Below are 24308 nucleotides of genomic sequence, written 5' to 3'. Positions count from 1 at the left end.
GGTGTTGGTAAGACTTGCGATTTAATCATGCATTTTGCAACAATCAGTATTTTTAATGCCTCAGCTTCAAAAATACTGTTATTACCTGATAATCACTGTTTTTATTAAAGGGAAAAAAATTAAAAAGCATTCCTAATGGTCTGGACTGCAGAGGAAAGTTCAAAAATATGAACTGTAAAAGCTCAAATCAAGAAGGTGACAAGTGAAAAGAAGCTATTAACGTAACACTTAATAATTTTTGGAGGCCTGACAAATTTCCCATGGGAATTTCTTTTCAGGATCACAGTTCTTGTCTAGGCTAAAGTGAGACAGAGGAGTGTATGATCAAATTCATGCCTGCTCAATGTGTCAGACTAAACGCTATGCATCCCTCTAGGTCCAGATATTTTCCAAGACGGTGATCTTGCTTGATAGCCAAACCTGAGCAGGACTTCATGGGGCTTTATATGGGGTTTGATCTGTTTTGAAACAAAGTCTTTGAATGACAACTTACAAAGAAGTGGAGGGGTTCTCCATCTTGAATAGGGCTGCTACAGAAGGATGAATTTCATCCTAAAGGAAGACAATCAAACCAAAAATATTCCTGAAAGAAAGAAAATCATAAGGCTCTTCGGAGCGTCTAAATTCAGATACTTAAATGAAGTGCCTAAGGTAGGAGCTTAGTCTAATAAGGCTTCCTATTTAGTCAACAGAAAGTGAAAGGCAGTCCTCTAAAGCACCTTAGTGAAGTTTCTGCTTTCAACTGGCTACATATAGAGCCTACTCTTCTGAACAAGACATCTTTTGGTGTCAACCAGGTCCTGCCTTCTGGAGCATAATGCAGATCTAATATTGAGTCCTGGCCTCAGTTACCTTAATTATGCAAGGGTCACTGACTTGGGACTTGTGGGAAAGGACCAGGGAAACAAATTGTGTCCCAGGATCTGTGCAAATATATATACACTTTACAACAACTGCTTCCTGCTCTGGAAACCACTGGGAATGGGTTTGCTCTAGACAAGTATGTGGAATTACAGAGTGTTAGGAGAAGGGGAAAATCTGGGAAGGGCCCATTGTCCTCACTTCATTCATCACAGAGCATGTATGGAGGAAAAAATAGTGATTAGAATAACTTCATGATAGCCCGATACCTTCATCTAGGGTCTTTGGATAGCTGGCCTGGGCTATGCTGAGTCTGAGCATTCCTCCAGGATTGCAGGGTGGAAGCTTGGGTTGCACCAATGAGACAGCTGCCTCTCACATACAGTCACAAACAGCTGGAAGCTCAGCAGTTCAGGAAGGTCTGGTACTCATGGTAATTTTGAGAATTAACATGAATTGTGATAGACCTCCTTTCCTGAAAAAGCTGATCAAGTTTTTCAGGAAAAACGAATCAAGTTGTATTTACACTGCACCACAGCGTAAAAACAGGTTCCTCTTGATTGCTTAATTTTGACACTGGTGCTACCATGTAAACCTAGCGAAGTCTTTTCGCTAGCCAATTTTCAGGTTGGTTTTACCACCTGGAAGATCAGGCCCTGCATTCTGCAAAATATAATTTTATTTCACCCAACAGATATTAGTTTAGAAACACTCAGGTATCTTCAGTGACTGCTGTTTTTAGATTAAGCAGTCCAAAATCTATGCTTGGCTTGGAAAAGAGTTCAGGATTAACATGCTGTTTCTGCAAATCTGCAATCAGAGCAGCTTTGTACCAAATAACAGATTAGGAAGCATGCCATTGCGTGTATGGCATGACCCAAAACAGGTGCACCTGCAAAGTAAAGGACTGGAAAGATCCTTCTTAGTGAAATAAGATACCACTGTGAGATGACTCTAACTTGCTTGTTTTTCAGTTCTGCCTAAAATATCCTTAGATCTCCTTTTCTCCTTCCTTCCTGCCTCCTTCCTATCTTCCTTTCTTCCTTCCTTCTTGCCTGCCTGCCTTCCTTCCTGCCTGCCTTCCTACCTTCCCACCTGCTTTCCTGCCTGCTCTCTCTCTCCTTCCCTCCCCTTCTGACCATTTACTTTGGAAGGAGATTATTTAAACTCAAAAATAATAATGAAAAGAAATAAAAAAGTTCTGACTTCAGAATGAGAGGGAGGGATGATTCAAGTGAGTAAACACAGATTTCTTGTGCCCTTTGAGGTGCTGTAGGGGTGCCCAAGGCACCTGGGCTGGCTGATCTAACACAGGGGATCCATCTTGTTCTGTTCAAGCTGTCACGAGGACACCCAAATGTCTTTACATGGAACTGTTCCAGTAGAGCTATTCTGCATTAAAACAACACCACACCTTATTCTGGAGTAATTTTTGTGCTAACTATCATCCTAAATTGCCTGCCACAGAGTGCTTGGTTAACAACCTAATCAAGGTTTGCCTCAAGACGTTATTTAGAATCATTAACAATAGAAAGGAGAGGCTAATGGACATCTATACAGGGCCATGCATAGGAACATTAGCAACACTTTTTGGGAACAAAATTTGGGACTGTCTATGTGCAAATTGCATTGGTTTAACTAAGAATGGGATTTAAAATCGATGTAGCTAAAACAGTGAAATAGGTTGTGTCAGCTCTTTTAAATCAATATAAGCCTGACAGAGCATGGTTTAACTTATATTGAGTTAAAAGTAAACCAAAATAAGCTGCTTGTAAGCCAACATTAATGTGTCTACATAGAGTTTGTACTGAATTAATGAAACCGATTTTAAATCGATTTAAGTCAAAACAGTGCTAGATCTGTGTACAGGCAAAAGTTTAATTGGAAAATGATTGATTGAATATGGATAATGTAGCCAGTGGTGGGGAATATCAGAAAGAAGGAAATCAGAATCTGGACATAAAGAAAAAAAATGCAAAGCTGAATAGAAATGTCCAGGCAGCACTGTGCAGTGTTCAGACGTATAAATAGAGGGAATAACATTTAGATTGCATCCACTCCCCTACATACTATAAGGTCCCTACACGTCAATATGCATTACTAGATAGGCAGGCAGATGATATAAGCATGTCAAAAGAATGGAAGGTGAAAGTGACTGCATGGGAAAAGTGTCTAAACCAGAATAAAGACTTCATAGCCTTAATGGCAATGAAACAGGAACATCACCTGGAATACCAGTGTGGAAAGAGCAAATACAGTAGAACAGATCTTACCACCTAGATTTTTTTTTTCCTTTTTACTCCTCAAAGATCTTCATGTGCTAACATTCTGAAAAGGTATAATAGTGCAAAGAGTTTTCCTGGTATTGTTGGAGATTCTCTTTTTCAGACAAGAGCTGTTTTACTATCCACAGCCCCTCAAAAAAATTGAAGATGTTCTCAGTACAATATAAAAATTGGTGATGAAATATATAAATGCTCTTTCGACTTGAGAAGGGAATCACTTCATAATTTACACTATCTCTACTTGAGAAGAGAACAACTTCACTACTCATGAGTTACTGGTTTTCCCTTCTTCATTAAGCATTCCTTGTCTGTGTTTCTATCTGGTGTATGTTCTTCCCACTACCTTGTCAATGTCCTTAGATACTGGGAATATATTTGCCTCAATGCACAAAAAACTTTCATTTTAATACACAGCAAATTAGAGGCACTGCACATACACGTACATGTGGTGTACCAGACTAATAACCTCTAATATGGATTAGTCCTCCTTGGAAAATATTTTGCCCATATCACACCACTATTTCCTAACATTTGCAAAACAATTTCTCTCTTAGAGTGTTTTGCAGAATTTACCAGTTACAATATATGTAAAAGAAGATACCTTACAATATAATCTGAAGTATTGTCCTTGTTGACAGGAAGCTGAGTGATGTGAATTGCATACAGTACGTAAAGAAATGTGGTTGCCCTATAAATTTTTCTGTGTCTCTAAACAAAGACAAAAATAGGTATAACTAGGCTGATACTGTTTAGTTATGTAACAGATTGAGGGTTTGGGTTTTAGTCACTGAAAATGTGATAAACAACATTGTGCATTAATGCAGAAAACAGATTGAGCTTTTTAATGGTACATCAAATAAGACTTTATTAGCATCTATTAGGTTCAACCCAAAGCCCGAGAAATAGCATTAATGAGCATCATATATCAGTCTGTCTGTTATTAGATAACATTATCCCTTAAAACTAGCAAGTCATATAGTACTTCATACTTTTTACCTTTATCTTTAGAATTAGCTGCTGACATCCTCTCCTGTTACACTGGCCTTACTATTAGTAATAGTGAACCAATTTATAAACCCATTAGTGACACTTTTTCCAGAAGATAAAAACAGTCAAAATTATCTGGCAGCAATTAATCTTAATGGCTGTATGCAGTAAACAGCAATGGGCTAATTCCAGCTCTGTCAGCCCCATCAAACAATCCCACATTAGGCAGCTTTTCACTGATCCATTAAGCATATTCAGAACAACAACAAATTCAATGCTGAAGGCATATGCACTAAACATTACAACAGTGATCTTCTGAAGCCATCATTATCTCTTAAATAGTACTTCCCCCATGTATTATCATTATGCTGTACATTAGAAATACTTTGATTAAACTCCCTTAATTCATAACAGCCAGCTGCAGACCATTTATGCAGTTAATCTCAACACAACAGCTATTGAGGAAATATAACAAATGAAGGCTGTAAACTGGAAGTCATTACTACGAAAGATACTGGTTTCCTAGCCCTCATAGTGCAAAGTGCATGGCAAGATCGTGCTTTAGGATGACAATAATGCAGACTGAAACCACTAATGACCTTGCACATGTCCTGCAACATGTTCAGCAGTCGTTGTAGCCATAAAGGTGTGTGCAGGAGCAACCTGACAAACTTTCAGCAGGGGTGGCAAAAACATCCAGGAGACCCTTGTCCACAGGACCAAAATATCAGCCCAGACCTCACTTACAAAAACAGTCTTTCCATGGCTTTGCTGGCTTCATCTGTAGCTCAGCACAGTTTGTCACTATGAAAGAACAGTTCTGATTTTTTCCTCTAGCTCAAGCTAGAGGAAGCTGAAGCTTGAGCTAATAGCAATGACACTTTGAAAGACTGCAGACCTTTCAGTTTCCTTTCCTACAAGTAATAGCTGTTTTGAGAATTTTTATTAGCCTGTTTTCTCTTTAAGGTATAATGGATATGGTGTAGTAAGAAAATTAGCATAAAGCTTTCCATGGTAATGTAAACAAAACAATATTATCAGGATGGGAAGGAAAACAGTAGCTAATTTATATTTCCACTCTGACCTGAAATTCACATGAGGTATCCTTATTTAATAACACAAAAATGTTAAATAGATAAAAGTTGATGGTGTTTTCTTAAGTTTTCATCAACTGCATTCCAAAAAAAAAAAAAAGTATTAAAAATGCACTCAAATGCGTCCTTGCTGCATGTTAGGGAAAAAGGGAGCTGATTCTGTGTTACTAATCCAGATTGTATCTTTACTTAATGGAAGAAAACAAAACAAAACAAAACAAACAAACGAATAAACAAAAAGAAATCTGCAGGATTTGGGTACAAAAAACACTTTCACAAATTCTTTACTCGTCAAGTGTAAAGAAACCATAAAAATATTAGTGAATAAGGTCTATGTGCCTTACAGTTCTTCACCATATATAAATAGTTTATTTGATTTTAAAGATGTAAACCACAGACACAGTGTCTACCTTGCAATGAAATGATCAAATAAATAAAACTTCAATTTGGCACGAGCCTGGCTGCCAGTTCTGATCTCAATTCCCATTCATACGTCTAGCTCACTCAAAGGTGGAATGAAAAAACTCCACAACACCTTCAAGACCTACACTGAGGAGCAGGTAACTGCATGCAACACGCAACAACACCCTTCAGACAGTCAAAAGAATCAGCTTCCTGATAATTTAGTCAAACCTGAGGTGAAATAACTCACTGTAATTCCAGTTTCATACTTCTATCACCTTCTAAAGCTCACACTGTTGGAACATGCACGGATATATCTCTGCACCATTTTCACTGTGATTAACTTATAAGACCTGATGCTACATACACCTAAGCACAGCAAGACAAGATCCACTGGCTTGCTTGTAAGCAGAGTGATACCACATGCCCACCCTTCACACAGGTGTTTATATGCAGTTTTCCCTCTGTGTGGAAAGAAAGACCTACATACTATGGTAGATGTGGTGCACTGCCTAAGCATTGAGGGCATTGCAGAAAGTGAAATTTGCAAGGATATATTCCATCATGTCCATATGCCTAAGCAGCAAGTCAGGAGAGCAGATTCTTATAGTATTTCCCCTTTCAATAGTGGAAGAATGGACCTGTGTTTCAGATAGAGATTTTGGCAAACGTGCAGCACTCTTCCTAACTCCAGAGCACCCCGCCTAGGCAAGTCACTTTATGTCCCTGTGCCTTGGTTTCCCTTCTTCTGGTGATCTGGAGATAACTTATAACCAGAAAGACTATAAAACCTAAGGAAACCAAAGGTTGCTCCTTAACATTGTAGAAAGAGAGAATCGTGTAATTTTTTTTTTTTTTTTCTTCTTATGCAGGAAGCATTTCTAGGCACAAGAAATTCAGGCAAAAAGGAATATTAGACTCCCTGTTGAAAATCAAGGTCCCAGCAGAGTCTGGGCACTGAAGAGAAAGGCAGTCTCTGACCAAAGATTTCTATGACTGAAAATTTTCACTTAGGTGCCTAAATACAGTTGACGTTTCTTACTGAACAGCATTCTCTGTGTCCCAGATGTAAATTGTAAGTTTCACATATATGAGCTATTGATTTGGGAGAAAGTAGGTTTTCCCAAACTTAGAGAAACTGACTCACTAACATCTGCAGCAGCCAGGAGGATCTGTGATATGCTGTGACGATGTTAAGTCACGAAGTGATTCTGAGACCTTATATGTGACCATTTATGTCCAGCTTCAGATTTTTCTTCCTTTCCAAACAGTATTTATTTCCTTAGGAAATAGTGGAAAATAGTGGAAAATGCCATAAGCTAAGCATTTTCACCAAATTATTTTAATTTTGAAGATATTCTTTTTTAAATTTAAACTGTGGTAGGTGACTTCTAACTCTCAGAATGAAGCAGAAGATCTGTAGATCCTCCTCACCCAGAAAATGGAGAGACAGGATTTAGACCTCGTGGTGGGCCTAATTCTGGGGGTACTAATTCTGGGGAGTAATGGAAACTCTGCAGAGGACAAGGAGTACAGGTAAGAATGAAAATGTATTCCTAGTTGTTACTTGCTCATCCATGTGCAAAAATTTCACTTGCAGTTTTACCAGGTGACATTTTTTTCCTTTCTTTCTTTTTTTCTTTTTCTCAGACTACTTGTGACCAACTGGAGAAAAATGGCTATGTGTATGTATACGTATATACTGTTCAAATGCAGTAGCAGGGGGCTACTCTGCTTACTTTCCAAAGACCAGTTAAGCTAACAAAGTAGCAGAGTTTATAAAGATTCCTGTAATTCTGCCTAGCATGCAATCCAAGTACAGAGCTCTTACTGTAACAGTAAGAATTCTGGACTAAAGAGAATATATATACATACCAAGTTGCTTGTAGAAAAATAATTATTTTAATTATGGATAAGTTGTATAGATGGGTTTTATTTTAAATTATGGACAGTGTTACTTCTTAGCTTGACAATGTGTGAACAGCCAGATGTGAAACTAACTGTATAATGTTTCTTAGTTTTTAGCGAATATAATACTGCTGAGAACTACCAAATAGTTAGGTTGTACTGCAACATATTTTTCCTACTGCCATATTTCAGAAGGATCAAACCTGATTTTCAAGAGTATTTTTTTTTATTTTGCCTAGTCTAACTGCAGGTTACCCAACAGTGATAAATAACTTGGACTAATACTCTAATATTCTACCAATTTTACTGATAAAATTCGTAGGACATGATTTTGAGTACCCAATTTAAGATGTTGTGCAATGTTCATGATAATGGACTGGACTGTTCATAGAATTATTGTTATGTGACATTAATAGGTAGCAGAAGGACATGAGTTTTGAGTTAAAGAAGTACATCTATACTAAGAGACAAAAGAGTAGAAAAAAATACTTCCCGGGTTTTATTTTATTCACTTCTTTAAGTTTCTTTTTGTGTGAAAATCTGTATTGTAAAAGTTTAAGTAATGCAGAATTTTCCATTTTTTTGTTTTGAATTTACTTTTCTATTTTCTCAATCCCTCTATGCACTTACAAAGTTCTTACACATAGAAGATTTTTTTTTTCATTTTTTTTTTCTTTACAGGGGCTATTATTGTGTGCAAACTTTAACTGGGTCCCAGTGTAAACTCCATATGCTGACAGAACATTTGGAAATTGACTCTAATGAGTGGTCAGATAGTGCACAAAAGTTACTCTAGAAATCATAGACAGCATATTGATTTATAGTGTTTCCATTTCTAAGGGGCAGAATATAAGCAATGAAATGGAGAAGTGATTTTCAACCTTTTGAGTTTGCAGACAATCTAAAAATGTTTTTAGTACCCATGTAGGATATTGAAGCTTGCAGATAATAAAACAGCTTTTCCAGGAAACACTAACAGGAAGCCAAAGGGTCCCGAAGGATTCACAGACTATAAGCAAGAAATCATTGAAATGAATAATACTAAATTATCTACCTCCTTCTAGCTTTGTTTCTTAAGTCTGCCATGTTGTCATCAATCTGCCTCATTAATTATCTGGAGTTATATTACTATACTGCTTGCATATCTAGAAATACCAAAGAAACCTGGAGAAGTAATTTTATTGAATTTCATTAGATCCTTTCTAAGAAAAAAATGTACTTCATGAAAAAAAGAAAAAGGAATAAAACAACGATTACATTCATATACAATATGTCAGTAATTTATAACCAATTTATCAATGACCATGCAGCTGCACTCCCTGAAGTTTTTTTCTTTTTTTTTTTTTTAAAAAAAAAAGCTCACATAATGCTTACATAGTCTCTGAAAGCATAGCGTCTTAATAAAGGAACAGGAAGCCACCAGAGTAATTAGAAAGGTATATTGTAGTGCATATAATGGTAGAAGGATGTTTGTATTATAGTCCAACACATCATTAAGGATACAATTGTTATTTAATGTGGCACAATCATCTTTCTACTCTTCATGAAATCCACTTAAGTAATTACTTTTCTTAGCTCATTGGTTCTATGAACTGACAGTTTAGCAAAGCCTTATGTCTAGAGAAATACCAAATCTCCATTTTTTATAGTATTTTACCTCTTTTTAAGCTTGAATGTTACAGCTTACATGGAATGGCCATTTTCTCATTTAAGAAACTGGTCAGCAGACTGGGAGGAGAGGAGAAAACTGGGTGTGGAAGGAGAGAAGGGAAAGAAAGAAGAGAATAAGCACTTACATCAATTGAAAGGTTGCAGTGCTGTCTTAAAAAAATGAGAATATTAAATGAAAAGTCTCACTCCTGTTTCTCTACAGTGTATCCCTTTTCCCCAGTCTTGTTCTTGGAACATATTCATGAATATATATGTACCAATTAGCTGATCTGTTTGTGCAATGTTTCATCATTTTTGTATATGTTAACAGCAGAATACTAGCTCAGTAGTACAGCACCTTGAGTTGCTTCCAATCTCTTTCTGAGAGGAATGCTTTTGCAAAGCACAGTTTTAAAGATTCTGGAGAGTACTGTGTTATGAAAGTTAATGACGAACATTAACTAATCTATTATTTTATTTTCTAATCTTTTTGCACTTATGACCACGATAATATATGGGAACAGACAAACACCCAAATACCACCTATAAACTTGAAGCTCATTCACGGCCTTTTTTTTTTTTTTCCCTATCCTGTATATTTTAATATAAAGTTCAAGACCATTCTGCAGAGCAAGCCCAGCATTCAGCAAACACAGCACTGAACTGCAGCGTTTAAATTGCTCAACAGTATGCTTTTTTTTAATTCTCTTTTTTTTCTCTTCATTTTAAACTTTAAGCTCTCTTTCAAAAGATGTTGAAGTCTTCATGTTTACTAGCATTACAATAAGGTAAGTCTGAAACACCTTTATCTTATTTGGTAGATCTATGTTTGATGCTCTTTGTTTGAATAGAAGTGTCAGCTGTATTTTACTTTATTATATAAAAAAGTTTCAGAATTTAATTAAGGGTCAAGTACCCGCAGTAGATAAATGCAACAGCTAAAGCATATTTCTGATCTCTCTGAAGACTGCAATCATGAAAATTATTATCATTGAGTAAAACTGGTCTCAATGATGGTGACTGGGAGATGGAATCTGTGTTAGTCAGCCATAATTTACATAATAATGGGTTCCGAGTTTTCATCAGCACCTTTTGTTTGTACAGTGCTTACTGCTACAGTAAATTGTCAAAATGTCATTCCTACCCAATCAGCCAGAAAATATCAACAGTAAACAAGGCACAAGAAGAAATTCTCTGATTAAAAATATGGCGGAGGAAACAGTAAAACTGAAGACACTGAAGTCTTAACAGTGATATTCTGATATTTTCAACAACATTGCTGAGCAACTCATGAAACTTATTATTATTTTTTAATGGAGCAATGCCATAAAGGGAGTGATGTCATTAAAAGAATCTCAGCAAACAGTTAGATAATGGATTTGTTTGCACTTGTGTTTGTCATTACCTGTGTTTCCTCTTCCATGTGACAATCACTTCTCTGGGAAAAAGAGAATGAATTAAAAGTTTCACTATGGGTTGGGTAGCCACAGACCTACAAGAACATTGCCCAAGAGCATCTTAATCAAGGTAAACACTGAATCCAAAGAGAAAATGATGGCCCAAATAAATCTTTTCTCTCTAACACACAAAGCCTAAGAATATTCAGGATGAAATGAAATCAATTCAACTCAACTTTCTGCCACCCTCTAAAATTCACTTAAGTGCAAGGAGAGGACAAACATGAAATAGTAACAGAGTAGGCTTTATAGCCATTGTACTTATATACTATATTACAATTAAAAGTTTCACATTGTATTTGAAATAAAAATAAGTAAAGTGGCATCCTGCCAAATAGAAGCCATCCTTGTTGGAACTGAAACATTTGGCTCATATAATACTTAATTTATTTTTGTGAAATGACAAGTTATATACATGTACCTTTAAAACAGAGAGGCAGAAACTTAAAAAAAAGATGTTTCTTTGTATTGTGGTTCATAGGGATTGACACAGTTATAGCTTGTATATAAGCAGAACAAAAAACAATAAACTTTTCTCAAGGAGGGCTTCCAGCCCTGTGCTCTTAAAAATCTTCAGAAAGGATGTGATCACGTCGTTGAGTCACCACAGAAAAGACTCACAGTACCTTCTTTTGGAAATGAATGAGAGTTTTAAAATCTATTGAAATGAAGTGTTGACATAAGGAAATATTTTGTAGAGCTTTCAGGTTTCTTTACCATTCACTTTATTTTACTTGGCTACTTTAATTTTTTTTCCACTTCTTCGCTTTGAAAATCCTGCATTGTCCAAAGCCTTTCGATTAAGCAGCTTGCCTGAATGAAAGCACTGTGATGATGTGGCGGTGCATCAATAAACACGGTGCCTCTCGAAGAGGGACAGAATATTGAGAAATAAGGCTGATCAGTGGTAATTACTCTGACACTTCACACAGTACAGGGAATTAACTCCTAGGACTTGGAGCCGAATGGAGAAGTAGTAGCTGATGTTCCACATTGTGAATACCTTGGTGCCTGAACCCATTATGAGTTTAAATGGAGATGGGAATTCACTATATACATTTTTATTTTTATTTATTTTTTCTTCCCATCTTCCAAGTTAGGAATGTGAAGCAGAGTACAGGAAATGAAAATAATGTGGGATGCTGAACAGGCTATGTTTCTACTTTTTGCTAAGGTCTATACATTTATTTCCCATTAAAACATGAATAATTGAATAAAAGGATGCCTGTAGCAACCATATTTATGGGAATACACCCGTCATGTTGAGGAAGACACTCTTAAGCCAAGCTAAGGAAATGGAATTGCTCTAAGGCAGACCTGCAGACACTAAGGTACACAAAAACACATAGCAGGAGGGGAAATACAGCTAAAAAGGCAACTAGTTAGCAGCTGCCACTATGACCTTTAACTGCATCCATGGTAACTGGGCTAAAGATGGAGTTCCATTTTATTATTCTCACACCCACAATGTTAAGCCTATGAATCCCATTGCAATTTAATGGCTGAAATCAGAAGGCAGATCTGTGTTCATTGGACCAGTGCCGACATCCTCTTAGCTAATGAGTGCAATAAACATTTTCATGCCAGGAAACCAATGCAAGTGGAAATATTATGCCATGCAGAAATCTATCCCCCAAACACAAAGAAATGGTCAGTAAAGTCAGTCCTTTATGATGATTTGCATATACTCTAATTTTTCATGTTTTAGGCCATGCATCTTTGAAGAAGATATTTAACTCATATATTGTTTAATACTGTGGCATGCAACAGAGTTTGCTTTATATGAGGAACTGTGGGAAGAATAATGTATTTCAGAGTTAATGACTATTACTGCCTCCAATTATTTTCCTAAAGGAATCTTATGTTTTTAAATAGTAACTTTTCTTTCATGCACCTAAAATGTATTTAATCTACTTGTAGACTACATACAGTACCACCAGCTGAGCAAAAGACAGTAAAACAGCAAACTGTTTCAACAAGAAAGAGGGCTTTGTTCCAACTTTTGTCTCTACTGTAATTTGACTCATATAGTTTTCTTAAGGATCAGTGACAACAATGTCATATCTTTGTCATGTGAACTGAAAGCAAGACATGTATCATCCTTACTTGGGCTGAAGAATCAAAACAACAACAGCATTTGAAAGGATTTGTGCAGGATGTCTTTGAATTCTCAAATACTTCCACCTCTAAAGTTCTGTGGCAACCTGTAAAATTGATAATGAGAGGTATGGAGTAGGGCAAACAATTTATTTGAAAGTCTTTACCTGGAAAAAACAACACAGCTGAGGAGTAGCCATAACTATTTTAAAACCCGTAAAAACAGTGACTTAGCCACACTGAATCATTCAGTCATTTTATCTTTTTTCTTTTTCCCATATAAAGATGGAGTGGTGTTCTAATCACACAACACGCTGGGGTAAAGAAGAAAACTCTGAATACATAAACATGCAGCTGGGAAATGAAGGTCACCAAAATCTCCTTGAACTCTTTGGTAAACCCACTGTATTTGCTTCAGTGTGGTGCAAAGACATAAAACTACATTAGCAGATTCATAAAGAGCATTATGTGAAATATCCTTGCCTCTTATAGTCAACTTCCTCCTCCATCTTAAAATATCCAGAATTTTAGTTTTGCTAAAATGTTAACCTGGCATAAGGAGAGAGGGCTTAATGACTTCCCCTGACAAGAACTACATGTATTTTTTTTTCTTATGGAATACTGCCAAATATCCTTTGTAATAAAAAGCTTGAACTATTTTGCTAACAGAAGCTGCTTGTTCTGCTAACTGTAAAGGTCAGACAGAAAATAATTTTGGTGTTTCTTATCTTTTAAAATAATGTCACTTTTTATCATTACAGTAACATTTTTGGACAACAAAGAAAAGAGAAAACAGGAAGATGTGATACCCCAGACCACCAGGTACACTATTTCTAAAACGACATTAGGTTAAAAAAGCTGTTAGCCAATTATAAGAAAGACTGGAAATGTCACAAAAGCCAATGAAATCTCCCTGGTAACATTCAGAAATAATATGCTTTGGATCATATTGTATATTAAATGACAACTGTCAATTTAAAAAAGAAGTCCTCCAAAATCTTTGATGTATGACAATTTAGAAGTTGAAACACTGTTCTTACCATTTAATCACTTTGAGATAAAAAGCTTTTGACATGTTAACTAATGTGAAAGAATAAGTGCTTCTCTCATTTTTCTAACACAGTACTGGACTGCACTGAGAAGATTTCTGTGATGAATTTCATAAAAAGCAAGATATATAACCATTTTATTTAGTTAAGAAGTATACTTATTTATATCTATTACGTTATATAACAATAGAGAAAGGTGAAATTTTGTATCTTAAATATTGTTCTTTGATATGTGTAGCATTTCTTTCAGCTAAAATGGGCATTTGAATAGGCACTGATTGTCAATATTATCTAATCTGCTTTTCTGTCTACGGCTGTAGTACCTCATGATTCAGAGAAAGCCATCAGCTTCTGAATGCACAGCCATTCCAGGATAAAAGGTCTATTGAACCACATTAGTTGTCTTTATTTTTTTATTTTTTTCCACTGCATGTAAATCATTCACAATCTCTAACCTCGGGCATCTGGCCTGGGTGGCTCCCAGAACACTGACGAAAGCTCTATGAGGCAGTGCAGAGCAGCAGAGTGGCAGTGACAAACTCCTCACTTTGGTGGGCCCCCAGATTCATCAGTGCTGGTGAGCATTTGCTCCTACTCTGTGAGTACATCTCATTGGCTGAAGCAGTACTTAAATCTGAACTGCTTTGACTGGAGGTCTCCCATTTTAAGGACAATGAGTGGTTGTATCCTACCAGCTTTATCTGTGTAGACTTCTGCCACTGGAGTAATGGAGCTAAGCAATGACATTTATGCAAATGCCTGGATAAAAGGGATGCAGGAGTCTAAGCTATCCAGTGACATGAGGTTGGTTCAGCAGAAGCATTTAGGGTCCAAATTTTGAGTTATCTAAATTAACAGCCTGTAAAAAAAGAGGTTAGATATCTAAATAATTACTAGGCCTTTAGATATTTCTGCTGGCCTTAATGAGTTATGACTGTATGTGTTAGTTGCTTGGCTCTGTGTGGATAAGGTTTTGTGGCCTTAAAAAACTCATGGTGGAGGTTTATTCTGCTCAACTCTTGGCAGAACCTGTCTGGAAATGATTCAAAAACAAATCTATCCCCAAAAAGGAACAGCAGTGCCATTGGACTGTGGGGAAGAGATTAGTTCCTGAAGCTCTTTTAATTAACAGTATAGACACAAGCTAGGAACACTGCTATGTATTCCTCAGCTGCACACTTTTTTTTTTTTTTTTTTTTCCCCTGAAGAGCAGATCACTAGTTAACCATATCAAGACCAGGAAGTGTTATGAACTCATTTGGTAAAACTTTATAACAATGCTGCATAAAATAACATAGCACTCTACAGGGCAGTGCCAGTATAAAACAGAGTTGTGAAGAAGAAAATTAACATGAACAACTGGGAAATCCTTCTGACCCCGAGAGCAAAAGCAGAAAACAAAAGATACTGCTGTTGAAACCTTGGCTGTACAATACTTTTGATGGTGTAGATTTTGCTGTTGTGGAACACTGGGACATTGGGACCTCATTCTGTTAGGGAAAGGATCTGCACAGAGTGGGCTCCGTCTCATGTGTGGAATAGGTACAGTCTTTGGTTGAAGAGTAGATGAATCCAGAATGACTACCAATAATGCAAGAGTTTCTGTTGATAAATATGATACAGGCTTAAGCTATGTATATCCCAGTAGAACCTATAAAGTGCAGAAAATTAATATAAGAAACTAGAGAAACAAGGCGAAAATGTATGACAAGCAGGGCTATAAAACCAGCATATTTAACTTTTATGCAAACAATATGATCTACATATAATGCAGAACTTTCAGAAATTTGAGGTGGTAAAGCTGCTCATGATGATATTGAAAGAGTAGTATTCGGAATAAAAGTTTCTAGTTTGAATCTGAAAAAGCAAATTGATTTATATGTATGCATGTACTGTCTGAATAATTGATTTCATGGGGCAGGTGATTGGCAATTGAAGGGATATATTTAATGTTGGATAAATCAAAATAGAAGTTTTCAAAATGTTCAGAGTACAGAAAAAAAGGAAGCAAACTTTGGCATTCATTTGCATTTACTCTTAGCTGCCCAATGTATAACTAGTCACTTAGACAAGGCAGTGTAACCTCAGAAGTGGTTCAATACAGAATTCCTTTATTTCAGTGCTTAAGACATTTCCTGTGCGATGAGAGGAGTGTCACATTTTTAGTCCTAGTCAAAAAGAGAGATTTGAGCCTTTCTTTCCCACCTCATGGGTAAGAAACCATAACTCTTTTCTGATTTTGGCATGAAATTTAAATCCTTCCATTCCTGTTCACTTTACTACTATCCAGTTCATTCCAGATTTTTGAATATTTTTAGATCCACTGAAACTAATGTTTTTAGATGCGTTAACTATTCCAAGGTGAAAAAATGTTTTGTCATACTAGTGTCACGTAAAAATAATGAAGAGAATTCCACCAGTAGCAATCAAAGATAGTGTTAAATGACAGAAACTAATGTTAAACATTCTGAATTCAGCAGCACTGGGTAACCAGTGTTTAAAGATTCCTAAGAACAGCTGGAAAAATATTCATTACTTTGGTGGTAATTTAAAATATCCTGACATACAAGGAAAGCTATACAAGATGACCAGACAGTATTATCATCAGATCCCTTCATCTGCTGTTACTCTCATGCAAACAATGCAAAGCTGACATGGGATGTTTCCCCTCTGATTCCATAGGAACTGGTACCAGAGGAATGATTGCAAGATTTTATTAACAGTCCAGAAGTTAGCATGAAATTACTTCTTGTAGCATTTATGGGTAACTCAGTGGTAAACAACAAAGACAAACTGCAGAGATAAAAAAGAATGCTTAGTAAACAAAACTATTATAAACAGGGTGTTTTAATACAGGCCAATCCTAAATTACCTTTCTAGAAACAAGGATGAAACCACAGAACTGAATTACTGAAAGAAGAGACTTGAAAATAAGTAGGGTTTGTATAAGAAAGCGAGCTGAACACTAGCTCAGAATGGGATGATACAGTGAAAAAAAAAAACAAAAAAAAAACCAAAAAAACCCAGAAAGAAACAAAAAAACAGCGCTATTGCTGAATGGTCACTTAGGGAGTAGGTCAGAGGATCTTTCTGTTATAACTGGGTGAGACCAATGCTGGTGTATTGCATTAACTCTGCAGTCCAAATTTTTAGAAAGACATAGTGTAGCTATTGGATAGGGTAGAGAAGAGATGCAGGAATGTTTTGAAAATGGGAGAAAATTCCTTCTGGTGAGAAATTTAAAGAGTTGGATCTTTCTGTTTATGAGGAAGAAGATTGAGAGGTGACTTGCTTATGGCATATATACCTTCTCAGGCAGAAAATAATGGATATGAAAGGACTTTGTAATCTAGTGGAGAAAGGCATAATAATAACCAAAGGCTAGAGCCTGAAGCCAGATGAATTCAAATTGGAAATAAGGCACACACTTTTAATGCTGATAGCTATTAGCTATCAGAACACATTACAGAGGGAAGTGGTGGATTTTCCATCTCCTGAGATCTTCAAATCAAGATTAGATGCCTCTCAGGAAGATATACTTTAGCTGCAGAGAAACTATTTGGCTCAAGGTAGGGATAACTGTGAAAGATAAGTGCCTGTGATCGAGAAGAAAGCAGATTAGATGATCTAAGAGTTCCTTTTTGCTTTTTACACCACAAAAATTTGAAATTCCGCAGTATGTAGCTGGAAGTTAATCTGAGTCCTCCACCCCGGATTTAGCCCAATCAGATTACTGGTACATTGAAGTGAAATCCATAGCCCATCTCTTACTCTTTTATATCCCTTTGCAGGGTTTACCCAGAGGAAAGTCAGATTTATTGCTGTTTGTTTTCCTCCAAGATTCTGCTAAGGCAATGCTCCATGTTGGAGAACAATTCTATGGTCACTTAGGGCAGAAGTCATTTTATTTAACTTGAGCTGTCAACGTCTAAAGTTGTCGCCATAGATTCACTGTATTGCCAATGGAGAGAAATAGGTGCTTTTAAAATATGATTCAGCTGACCTATTTTAGCCATCCATTTCAGAATGAGATGAATCACACCCTAAAAGTGCCTATTTCTCTCCATTGATTATGAAAGGAGTCCCGGGTGACAACCTCAGATGTAGATGTCTCAGTTATAGATTTTTGTATTTGGCCAGATGAATCCCACTATTAGAGCCTATAGATTCTGACAGATCTCCACTTTTTTCCATAATTTCTTATTGAAAAAACAGCTACTACAGAGAAATAGAGAAGCTACACATACATTTGTATCAGGTGCAATTTACTGTAGAAGTGTTGGAAAATTGACATTATATGTGTCAAATGTTGACATTTTGATGAAAAAAAAAATCAACCCCCAAAATACTTCGGCTGAGAAAGAAAATACTTCTGTGTCGAAATAGTGACATGTGGCCTCACGGGAGTGACAGGTCACTGCTTCAGGCTTCCAACCCTCCCTTTAGGGCAAAGTTTCTTCCTGGACTACATATTCCATGATTGATCCAGGTTTCTTCTGTTGGTGATCCTGGCAATGTCTCTTGGGATCTCCTTGGTGATGAAAAATCACAAAAGATGAACCAACCATGCAGCCAGCACTAGTCAGATGAGCTTGGAAGCATGAGGTACCTGAGTTACAACTTCTGTGAGGTATCAAAGTGGCATACTTATAAAAGAAGTATATACAGTTTTGACAGAGTGCTAGCAAATTAATGTTTTATAGAAAAAAATACAATTTTTTAAAAAGAAGAAGGTGTGGAATCAATAACCCAACTTCTCAACATCCGCTTATGCAATTTTCAAGAAAAGCTGAACTATGGGTGTATGCTTATTCCTCATTTTGCTTATATATTTCAATGCTTTCTGTAATCTTGTAAGTTGAGCAAAAAACCCCACATATTTTGACAGGCTTACAGTCAGATATCACACCCCTTCCCTTCCCTGCCCTGCCCTGCCCTGCCCTGCCCTGCCCTTTTCTAATTTTTTTTTGTTTTCTCTCTTCCCCTCTTGTTAGGAAAGGTGGATAGCACTAATTAACATAATATTCATTTCACCAATGTGTGATTAGCAAAATATACTTCCCAGTATGGAAAAGTGTACTGGGGAATGCAAAAAAATTAGATCTACTTGAGAGGTTATCGAATCAACTTTGAGTGTAAAGGATATGCGTAAGTTAAATTCAGAAATATCTTTGAAGATAAAGCTTGTGAGTAACATTTCTAGAGATAACATCATGTTCAACTTACAGAGGTTGCATTACTCACATGCATAAAATAGTAAGCTTTGTGAACAGTCTATAGAAATTTTGCTATTCAAGAAGCCAGAGATTCTGACTCCTAATTCCAGCTGGAGGGAACTGAAAAGGAGAAAAATTGTTTTCAGTGTTTCCTTGATATGAAAAATCTCAGCTTTAAGAAGAACACTGAAGGCTGAACAGTCTCTGAGATTTTGAGTTTTCTTCAGAGAGCCCTGCTCGTACTGTATTATTTGTCAGTAAAACTAAGATAGAGAAATAGGTTAATCATAGTTTTATCTAAGAATTTAAACTCATCTGCTTACAACAGTGTTTGATGTAAGTGGAAGAAAAAAAATAGACTGTAATCGTATGTATATTATACACAGCTAAAAACTATGATGTAACCAAAAACTCAAAAACTAGAACAGTTAAAAAACTTCTGCCTTTTAAATTTGCATAAAGCTTTTATATGCATATATATTCACATATTGTTTATTTTTACAGATGTCACCTGCCACTTTCCCCTTCATGTTTGATGCCCTCTGTAACTTCCAAGCGTCCAACAGACATTTCAGTTCAATGCCTTCCTCATGGGTAGTCCCTTAATCCAGTTCCATTTCCACTCATCCTGGTGAAATCTTTTTGTCATTCCATCAAGAGATTCATTGTTCAGAACAACAGCCTCATCTCAGACTTTTTATTTTGGATTAGAGTCACAGTCTATTCTGATCTCTGCTTTGCCTGTGAAGATCACCAATGAACCTGTTTTCATTCTTTTTCTGCACTGTATTTTACTGGCAATGCCCACTGCCTGATTCGCTACCTATAAGGGCAGGGTTTCCTACCTAATTCCTAAATCCCATACCAGTTCCCTTTTCTAGCCTTTTCCTCTTTCCCTCCATATATCTGCTCCATGCACTCTTTAGTAAAGTCTAATCTACTTGTTCATTTGATCTTTTTTCTTCCTTTTCCTCATCAGAATTTAGTTTGCTGTTACTCAAACCAGCAAGGTCTTTATAACTTGCAATACAATCTTCCTCACCAGATCATTTCCAGGCTTCTAATGCCTCCTTTGACAAAGAGGTCTCAAGTCACCTCTTCTCTACTTCTTATTGCTCTAGATATCTGTTCTTCTCAAAGGGTTATCAGGCTACCAGGCAGAATTTTTTGTTTTCCTCTAAGTTACAGCCCTTCTTTCGTTCTCTCCACATTAGAATATGGTATGTCCTGTCTCCATGCTGGCAAGAGGCCCTGAGTACAAAAAAAGAGAACAAGGCTCCCTGCTCTCCATACTGCTCCTCACGGGGATGGACTAACTCCCTGCAATGGTACAGGCTGGGGACTTCCTACTGGGGACCAGCTTTGCTGAAAAGGATCTGGGGGTCCTAGCAGGAAGCAGGCAAAACATGAGACGGCACTATGCCCTTGTAGTCACAACGGCTAATGGCATTTTGAGCTGTATTGACAGGACTATATTAACAGTATATTGGCAAACAGTTATTCTCTTTTATTTAGCCATATCCAGATGCTGTTTTGGGACTGATAGAGATTCAGTTTTGGGACCCCAATACAACTAAAACATAAATAAACTGGAGCAAATGCAGCAGTGTTTTCAGTCTCATCCAGGGGCTAGAGCACATTTCCTATTAGGAATGACTGTGGTAACTGGGTTTATTCATCCTGAAGGGGATGTGGGGGGACCTCATAGCCACCTTCCAACATTATGAGTAATCTATTGAGAAGGCAAAGCTAAATTCACTACTGATGAGCATTGCATGAGAACATGACAAAACGGACTTAACTGGGATGGGGGAGGTTCTGACTAGATATAGGAATTTTTTTTTTTTTTTTTTTTTTTTTTTTTTTTTACTGTGAAGAAAATTAAGTACAAGAGCAGGTTGCTTAGAGAGGCTGTGGAATTCAGCCTTGGAGGTTTTCAAGACCTGATGGGAAAAAGTCCTGAGTTAAACTGAATTCTGAATTCAGTGTTGTCCTTGCTTTGAGAAGATGGTTGGAATACAGACCTCTTGAAGAACCTTTCCACATACAGGATTCTGTAATTCTATGATATCTCCGTTGAAAATATTTTCCCAAAAGTTCCTTGCTTCTCCAAGTTAGGATGTGTTTAGGTTTATATCAATGCTATATGTCCTTTTAAAATTTCAAGCCTTTGCTCTCAGGCCCAGAAGACTTAAAGCACTTCAAAATAAAGGCCACCATTTTTTTTTTAAATGTGTACAAAACAAGATTATCTCTCTGGGCCCATCGATGCATACTAGTAGTATGTTTTTTTTTTCTTTTTTTTTTTTTGTTTTTTTCCTGAAATATTTGAAGAGAGGAAAATGAGATCTGAGACAAAGTGAATTTTTAAAAATGTATGATTCTCAGACTCTTACTGGTCTACCATCGGTGCTACTGAAGTTGCTGACAGTCAATCACAACTACAGTGAAAATTTAGCTCCCTATAATGCCAGATAGCCATTACATGATGTAAACTAGGCAAGTTGCCAAACACTTGGTTCATTTGTAGTGGGAATACCATGGTTTGGCAAATCAAGAGGTAAATCAGAATATACTATTTTATCATCTGTTATATTTATTGTTATACTATACTATACTATATACTGTTACACTATACTATATATATTGTTATACTATTTTATCATCTGTTATTAACATACTATGTATTTTAAGTGGTTTTGTATGGAATTAATAACTTAATGTATTGGCCAGTTGTAAATATTATGCCTGGAATCAGATGAATTCTTATAACTGTATTAAAAAGAAAATCAGTAAGATTTTCCTCTGAGATCCTCTTAATATTTCCAAATATGTAGCACTTAGCTAAGAGACGAGTGGTAACGTCTACCAAAGTCAGTAGAAAATTATGACAATGCTACATCTAGGAGTACAGATAGAATATCACCACTAACAACAAGAACAAAAAGAAATTGAGTGTGTTTTGTCATATTTTATAAAACATAGAAAGTTGAAGATACAGCTATGTTGATCCATCATGGTAACTAGAGGTTTCTGGGAGAAGGATGAATAAGAAGATAATTGAGCTGTACATGGATGTAACATAATGGGAAGTATCTCAGAAATGGAATACACAAAGTACAGAAATGCTAAAATATAGTAGCTTAAAGCAGTAGTTTCCTAAACAAACTCTACCAGTATTGAAGAATAAAGGGACAGCAAGGGAAGATACTTGCCTGACTGTTTATGAATGATTATCAAAGATGTGCAAAGCTTTGATTAACCTTGTATGTAATGCACTAAATGAACTTTATGTATAGAAGACAGCTTAGAAATTAAGAAACCATGTGCACTCTAATCCTGACAGCTGATGTCAACATTTTCATTCCTGTACAATGTCTGTAGAAGTCAAGGGTAAGGTAACCATTTCTTAAAATGTCTGGAATGGGCAGAACTACAGCAAAAGAACTCAGATAGATCTATAGATTTATATACATCAATTCTGTGATCTGGAACAGGAAATGGAGCCTTGTATTAGAAGGGGCATGCATGTGAGAAATACTTGCAGAGTCCTGAAGAGAGGAGTGAAAAATTGGTTAAACAGCCTCCAGAAAACCTGTCAGATTTCTGCTAGCCTGAGGTTGCCACATTGATTCTACCATAAATATTCACCCGCACAGTATGAAGATTCAAGTTCATGCTCCATCAGAAATCTTGCTATTCCCGTTGGTGTTTTAGATCATCTATTCAAGAAAGTGGGGTACGTCATGGCCTCTTGTAGAGTTTCTGTTTGAAACTTTGACTCAGGAAATTTTGAAAATTTTCCATTTATGAAAATTTGACTCAGGAGGGTTCTGTTTATTCACATCAATATCTTGCTTGCCAATTTCAGACTCACCTTGCTTCAGGTTGAAGGGTTGTTTCAGGGTACTAGACTCCACAATCCTTCCTCAATGGATATTTCCAGGTGGCATTGATGTTGATTTGTTCTTGTAGTCCAGGACTTCTGGAGCAGAGGTAAACGATGGCATGCTTTGCCCCTGAGTAAATGCTGTTCATGTAACCATCCACACCACTGCAGTCACTAGCCAGACCACCATTTCCTGACGCCCAGATAAAAATATTTCCTCTACCACAATGACCCTAGGGGAATAAAAAAAATAACAAAACAAAACTGAACTTTCCATACAGACCTTTTATTTTAAACAGCCAGTGTTATATTTCTGCCAAACTTAGAAGGTGTTTTTGATTATGTAGCTTTCAACTACCATGGAATTAATATAGAAAAACTTGTGTTCTTCAGGGAGCCCTGTCATACATCTGCAAAATAAGGTTCTTTTTATGTACCTACACATTAACATTGACATCCATTCCCTCATTTAATTAACAACATTTGAATGTTGTTTCCTTTCATGTAGTAATTTTTTTTTATTCCTAAACTGATCTCTTGCTTTGGATGCAGATAAAATTGGAAAATTCCAAGATTTGGCCAGAAAAAAAAGTCATAAAAAAACAGTATCAGTAAGGGGCTCTTTTTTTCCTTATGTTTTTTTGAAACCTAGGACTGGACTTTCCTAGAGAGTTTTGAAAAAAATCTGATGTGAATGAACCTCTAGATTTTGACTTGAGGGGAGAACTTCCTAAATTTTTTGGTTCTTTATTTCACTGAGTTCAAAGCTAACCTGCTGGGACTGGGAACTTTCATGTCTTTAGGACCCTGGTCACAACTACAAATACTTGTGGTTGCTAATGTAGGTATGCCTGCTGGAGAATCTAGAGCATGTATTAGATGTCTGACAAGGAGTTGAATTCCAAAGGAGAAGTTAAAACTGCATTAGTAATGCTTAACTTTAACAGGCAGATAAATGATATATGTTGGAGAAATGCAATCTAATGTTCACTAGCTACTTGAATTTCTTTAATAAAGCTGACAAACTCATGAATATTAAAATGAGTCCTGGGTTATATGTCATTATGTAAGCTATTCCTCTTGCATGGTAAATGGTGTCCATGGAGTTAATAAAAAGAAGAAAAGAGGAGAAAGTGAGGTTTAGACCACAAAGGGAAAGGTCAACCTGTTAGAAAGGGGGGTCTCAGTATTCTTTGTTCAGTACATGATCTAAGGAACCAGGAGATAATGTGGATATTCTTTTTTTTTTTTTTTTTTTAAGAGGAGATAATCATAAAATCATAGAATAATTTAGGCTGAAAAAGATCTCTAGTAAAGGACAAAACCAGAATTTAACTGTATGAAAAGTAATCCATCCATTTATGAAACATGTATTTGTGTACAGTCAAAAAATGTTGTAATGGATTTTTTTTC

General features: G+C 36.4%; 1 long non-coding RNA gene across 2 annotated transcripts in view; it reads right to left on the bottom strand.

Annotated features, from left to right (window-relative positions):
- Window positions 1-24308, bottom strand: part of LOC106041635 (uncharacterized) — a 124135-nt gene that overhangs the window by 67058 nt on the left and 32769 nt on the right. For both annotated transcript variants that reach the window (XR_007157669.2, XR_007157668.2), the window contains one exon: window positions 22884-23128. This is a non-coding gene — a long non-coding RNA (uncharacterized lncRNA). The remainder of the gene's footprint in view (window positions 1-22883; window positions 23129-24308) is intronic.

This window comes from Anser cygnoides, chromosome 1, assembly GCF_040182565.1.
Source record: "Anser cygnoides isolate HZ-2024a breed goose chromosome 1, Taihu_goose_T2T_genome, whole genome shotgun sequence".
In the NCBI taxonomy this organism is placed as follows: Eukaryota; Metazoa; Chordata; class Aves; order Anseriformes; family Anatidae; genus Anser; species Anser cygnoides.
This window is presented reverse-complemented; position numbering and strand designations above follow the sequence as displayed.